Raw genomic sequence first — 6,129 nt, forward strand, 5'->3', positions numbered from 1 at the left:
TCAAAACTATGTCCGTGTAATATGCTATGACTGCATCTCCCCGTAGCCTAGTATACAGTGGTGGCGTGTGAGTGACATTTGAATAGTTTGTAATATATGTGTGGATGTGAACCTACTTAGGTTTGACAGCAGATACGTTTATGTGTTTTCAGTATTATTATGTGCTTGTGGGTTGGTAGTACCAGCATGGTGTTTTGAATGCGTCCTTGATGTCTGAAAACATGGCAAATGTAGTTGATCAGTCATGGTTAGTGAAAGTTATCATTCTTTCTTGTTTGGCTTTTTGGTTTTTTTGCACTGCTAACTGTACCGGCTAGCATGGTAGTTTGATCACGGAGCAGTAACCTGTGCGGTTGCTGCACGAGACCGTTTCAGCTTGTTTCCCATAGTTTGCACCACAATACAATATGTGTGACTAAAATGCGCTGATTGAACATGGAAATCTACGCGGTGAAGATTCAGTACAACTAACATGGCATGTTCAGTACAACTAACATGGCAGATTCAGTAAAAAATAACATGGCAAATTCAGTAAAAATAACATGGCAAATTCAGTAGAAATGGCATGGCAGATTCAGTAGAAATGGTATGGCAGATTCAGTAGAAATTGCATGGCAGATTCAGTTCAAGTAACATGGCAAATTCAGTGCCATACACGTGGCAACTGCAGCTATTCCTTCATGGCATTTTTACTTCAGATTCTGATGCACCTGAAGAATCATTCTCCAGTTTTTACAAAATTTAGAACATCTAGATTACAAATAAAATGTCACCATGGACCAAGTCAAAGTGGTCCAATGTTGTTTACGGATTGCCCGTCCCTTTCTTTGGTTTCTTGTGTTTTGCTTGAATCTCCAATCCCGATTTGTATCTTATCTCTTTTGGACGCCCTTTTGTGATGGAACGGGGCGGGTTCCTAACCTGTGTTTGTGTGCTTTCTGTTCCAGATCCTACCTCCGAGTTTTCAGATGATGGCTCTGTGGACGAGGGCACACTTCATGTGCGGGGGAACCTGTGTAAGGCTTCCTCAGCTTTCCTCTTCTTGATCTCATCAAGCTCTCTTTTGAGGGCCTTCCTGTGTTTTTCTGCGACCCTTGCTGTCTCATCACTCTTGCACGCTTCAATTAGTTCAGCATAGTTATTTGTCAACACAACGTGCCTCACGGCTTCCATGGTTGATTCTGGTCTCTCATCATGCACGGCCAAAACTGCGTTTGATGTTTGCGGCGCCAATGCGTCGTCAGCGTCCCAGGTCCATCGCCGCCTTATGAAATGGCGGGGCATTCGTGTCACCGCGTTCAAGTCCATTACTTTTAGAATGTGACAGCACACAATCCCGTCCCGTTCGAATTTGCAGCATTGGCAGTAGTATTCGCCTTCGCTTATCGATGCCTTCACAAAGTAGTTCCTTCCCTTGTCTGGGTCTTCAGGTTCTGAATCCGACATGCCCATGATAGAACACACCTTGAATGTATGTTCGTCCACCTGGAAAGCCGTGTACTTGCTGGCACGCTTTATTTCTTCCAGGAATCTGCAAGTTTTGTGGTTTTTGTTAAACTCTTGTGTGAAGTTTTTTGTAGCACCTTTTGTTTGTTGTGGCCAATGGAATTACAATTCGTTCAAACATGGCAACTACAGTTCATTAAACATGGCAACTGTAGTTGAGTAAACATGGCAACTGCAATTCATTTAAACATGGAAACTACATAACAACTTCAATTTGGCATTTGCATTCCATACCATCATGGCCAGTGGAATTTACATTTCATTAAATATGGCAACTGCAATTCATTAAACATGGCAACTGCAGTTCATCAAACATGGCAACTGCAGTTAAGCAAACATGGTAACTGCAGTTGAGTGAACGTGGCAAACTGCAGTTCATTAAGCATGGCAAACTGTAGTTCATTAAGCACGGCAACTACATATCATGTTTACTCTGTACCTAATGGCTACTTTTCAACACAATCATCATTTTCAAATAAGCATTTCAACTGCATTGCATTCTACATGGCACCTGGTACCTTCATGGTTTGTGCAAATAAGATTGTAACACAACTGACTTACTTGTTAAAAATCGTGTTGGTGTATATCTTGCTCATCTGCCTCTCCATTGGTAAATACGTTAGCAATTTTGGCTGCTTGAGCGCGGTGTTTGCTTCTTGCTGTAGCTTGGATCCCAGTATTTTTTGTTGCAAAGCGGTGTACTGCTTGGCAAACTGTAGCAATGAGTTGCCAGGGCTCACGTACCGCTTCAAAACAGCATTGAACCCCTCACTGCGTTGTGTAGTCTGCAGAAACGGGAAGAAGCACTGCATGAAGTAGGGCGGCACCCAGTACATTCGCTTCTCCCACAAGCTAGAAAGCGTCTCGTGGTCTTGGACTTGATATGTTTCAATCATAGCCATCCAGCTCCTTTCAAACTCCTCCACCGTCAAGCTGTGGTCCACGCATAGCTCGAATGCCTTGTGCAGGTCTGGACGGTCAGCAAAGAACGGTCCTAGTGTCTCCTCAGCCTTCTTTATAATGTGCCACCTGCAGTGCCTGTGCACTGCCAACGGAAAGACCTCCTCTATGCCTGCACGCATGCTAAAATCCTAGTCTGTTATTATGTTCATCGGAGCAAGTCCGCCCATGCACTCCAAGAAGGTCTTGAACAGCAAACGTACCCATCCGTGTCTTTGTTCCGTTCGAGCCCGCATCCGAACTGCAATGACTAATTGTGGTTATTTATTCCTATGAATGGAGCGCATGGCATCTTGTACATATTAGTGAGATATGTCGCGTCGAAAGAAATGCAGTCTCGAAAATGTTTGTAGGCTCTTCTTGCAGCACCATCCACCCAATACATGTTCCTGACATGGTCCTCATCGTCCAATCTTAACCTGTAGAAGAAATCTTGATCTTCTTTCGCTTTCTCATCGAAGTAGGCTATCGTGGCTTCTATGTCAGCCAACTTGCTTTCTCTACGGTACTTTGCCTTTAGGTTTGTGATGTCTGCTGGTAGGTAGGGCATGCTACTCAAAGACCCCTTTTTGCTGTGGATGTGGGAGAGTATCTGCACCATTCTTGATGGACCGATGTTACAATCATGTAGCAGCTTTATGAATTTCTTCTCGAGGGGGTGAATCCTCTGTGGGCGGTCAGAAATTTTACCAGGTCAAACTTCTTTATTAGCTCGTGGTTGTGCTCGTCAAAATATTTAGTGACCACCCACTGTGCTCCATCTACGTTCAGCTTACACCGGACAGGGCATTCCGTCTTGACAATGGCACCTCTCTTTCGTTCCGAAACGACAGGCGCATCACCTTTGCCCTTCTTGTTTCTTCGTGCCTTGTAGCACCTCATCTCACCTCTGCTGTACTCGTTAGTTTTTTTAGTTTTCCTATGGTATTCGGTGTTACCGCAAACCCATGGAACTTTGCATATGTCTGGTAGAATTCCTTTGCATCTGCAAATGAATCAAATCTCTGCCCAAGATACGGTGGCTGGGGTACCATGATTTCTGATTGCCCGCCATCTTCATCCCCTTGTGCTTCGTCATCGGTTTCATCATTCACTTCAGTATCGGCGGCTGTTTCACCTGCTTGAGTGTTGCTTGTCTGGTGTGCACATGTGTGCTTGTCGGTATTGCTGGCACGATTGCCATTTCCGACACTGACTCGGCATTGTTTGTGGGATGAGTGTTGGTTGGCTGCTGGAACGCGTCTTCCGTGCGCTCAGAGCTCCCCGCAGTAGATGTCCCCGCGCCGCTGTTAATTGTAGTTGAAGGTCCTGCATTAAAAAATCAGGTACGAGCGTAAGATTTTGCTTGAATGTCATGTATATTGTAACGGAGTACAGCAACTGCATGTGATTTTGCATGACATCATTTCACACAGCAAGCCGTGAATCTGCATATGGCCATGCATGGCAACTGTAATTCTCCAGTAATGGCAGCTACAGTCCAACCACATGGCAACTACCGTTGCCAACACATGGCAACTAGCGTCTTTTAGCTTCAGAACTTGTAGCATATAGCAATGGCAGAAATAGTCCAACAAACATGGCAACTATTGTTGCCCACAGATGGCAACCAGCTTCTTTCGGCATCAGAACTTGCAGCACATAGCAATGGCAGATACAGTCCAACATACATGGCAACTACTGTTGCCAACACATGGCAACCAGTATACTCTAGCATCAAAACTTGTATTCTAGGCTTGAGCTCAATACGCAAATGTGAACAATCATGAATGTTGCACACACTGTTATAGCAATCGGCAAATCCCGAAGACAATATACGATTCTTTTGCACATGACCACTTGGTAGAATTTTTTGTTTGTTTTTTCCACCACCACCGTTACAAATCTACTTTTCTTCACATGCTATTCCCCACAAAAGCAAATGCAGTACTATTTTCTGTTTTCACTTTTTTTTACCTTGTTGTGCCGCATGTGCCGATCTTGTGTGGTCTGTCATTCCAATTTGATGTGCTCTATCTGCAATAGCGCTTTCCTACAACTGTGAAGCTTGCCATGAGATGTTTGCCGATGTGGTTCCACCGTAACAACCTGCGATCATGGTAGCAGTTGGTCATTGCATGGCAACTGTAGTTTGTTCAACATGGCACATGTAGTGGTCCAACCATGCCACACATATTTGTTCACACTTGTCATCCATGGTTGTTTAGACATTGCAGTCACATTTGATTATACATGGCAACTGCAGTTGTCCAGGCATGGCAACTGTAGTTTGTCCAGCAATGGCAACCGAAGCTGTCCAGGCATGGCAACTGCAGCTGTCATATATGTTCCTTTCTCCTAACTCACTGTCCACAACTTCACTTTCATGCACTCACCTGTGTACGACGTTGATGGCAGGTACATGGTTGCTGCCTGATGCCACGTGCTGCATGAAGGTCCTACATTTTTTCCGATATAACTCATGAGTCTTTTGTCATCCTTGCAAGTTTAATTTCATGTCCACAACAATAAGTTCCTTTTTCGTATGCGTTACCTTGATTTGCCACATTAGCTAGCTGAAGTTGGTTGCCCGTACATTTGTCAGCGTTAGCGCCCTGTGACGAAACTTGCCATGCTGCCCCCCTGATTGTGGTTTGGTCATAAGAACCTGCTAAAAAATAGATTGTAGGACATAAGTAGAATGACATCTTCATCGTCAGGAACATGGCAACTGTTTCTTCTTTGTTTATCATGCATCGTACCGATGCCCGCGTAGTGCTCTAGTAGTGGCAGCAATGGCCCTGAAGAAATGAGTTGATTGTACTCCGCTGCATCCCAAGGTGGCGTTTTCGGCCTTTGAGAAAGCCAAGGATCAGTGCCATCTTCGTGATTTATTCTTCTGCTTTTTCTTTTCTGCCACTGTGCTTTTAGTCACTGCATGAACAAGAACGCATCAACAATCCGCAAAAAGCGTTCTTGTTGTTTGCACGTAGAAGATAACACGGCAATCTCATAACATTTCTTGCGTAGGCAACCAACACCTCATGGCAAGTAGGACATGCACATCCATTTTTCTTTTCCGAATTCTGGATGCCATCTATCATTTTGAAGCGATGGCAATAGAAAATAAAATAGGATGGCAAGCAATAATATAACATGGTGGCAACTACGGACAACGATAGATGGCAACTGACGTTAGATACAAGTGGCAATTATTTTTCCTCCCTCCCCATGCCAAATTCCTCCTTTCTCTCCCTATTTTATAGTGATTACTACGCTACCAACTACTCGCATCAAGCCAACCCAGAAGCTTGGCACAAGTCTAGCATAGTATATGGCAGATCTGGCGTATGTTGGTGGGCAAATGCAAAGACACACAAATTCGTGGGGTGTTTGCCGTGATAGCGTGGATCCAGTCGCCATCTTCGTGGGCAAATTTTGCAAATTCAGATTTCTGGACAAAAGAAGGTCGAGAAACAGAAGGAGATCGGAGATCCACCTGTTTTACCTCGTCGTCTTGGGAGGGCGGGGTTGGGGTGGGAGGGGGTAGGGGGTGGGGTGGGTGGTTAGCGGTGGGCAAGGCGCTAGGGATCTGCTCTGGTTGCCATGGCAACCAGAGAAGGAAGGCGGAGGAGGTAGGGGATCGAGAGGTGCGAGACAATGGCGGCAGGGCGGACTGGGGAT

General features: G+C 45.0%; 1 long non-coding RNA gene and 1 pseudogene across 1 annotated transcript; both read right to left on the minus strand.

Annotated features, from left to right (window-relative positions):
• Positions 1 to 804: 804 nt before the first annotated feature.
• On the minus strand, positions 805 to 4,564 carry LOC141022700 (protein FAR1-RELATED SEQUENCE 5-like; annotated as a pseudogene).
• A 236-nt stretch (positions 4,565 to 4,800) lies between these two features.
• Positions 4,801 to 5,266, minus strand: LOC120963917 (uncharacterized). The gene is made up of 3 exons (XR_006663264.2): positions 5,208 to 5,266; positions 5,000 to 5,113; positions 4,801 to 4,904 (listed from the first exon to the last, which is right to left on the minus strand). It is a non-coding gene; the product is annotated as an uncharacterized lncRNA (long non-coding RNA).
• Positions 5,267 to 6,129: the final 863 nt, after the last annotated feature.

This window comes from Aegilops tauschii, chromosome 5, assembly GCF_002575655.3.
Source record: "Aegilops tauschii subsp. strangulata cultivar AL8/78 chromosome 5, Aet v6.0, whole genome shotgun sequence".
Taxonomy (NCBI): Eukaryota; Viridiplantae; Streptophyta; class Magnoliopsida; order Poales; family Poaceae; genus Aegilops; species Aegilops tauschii.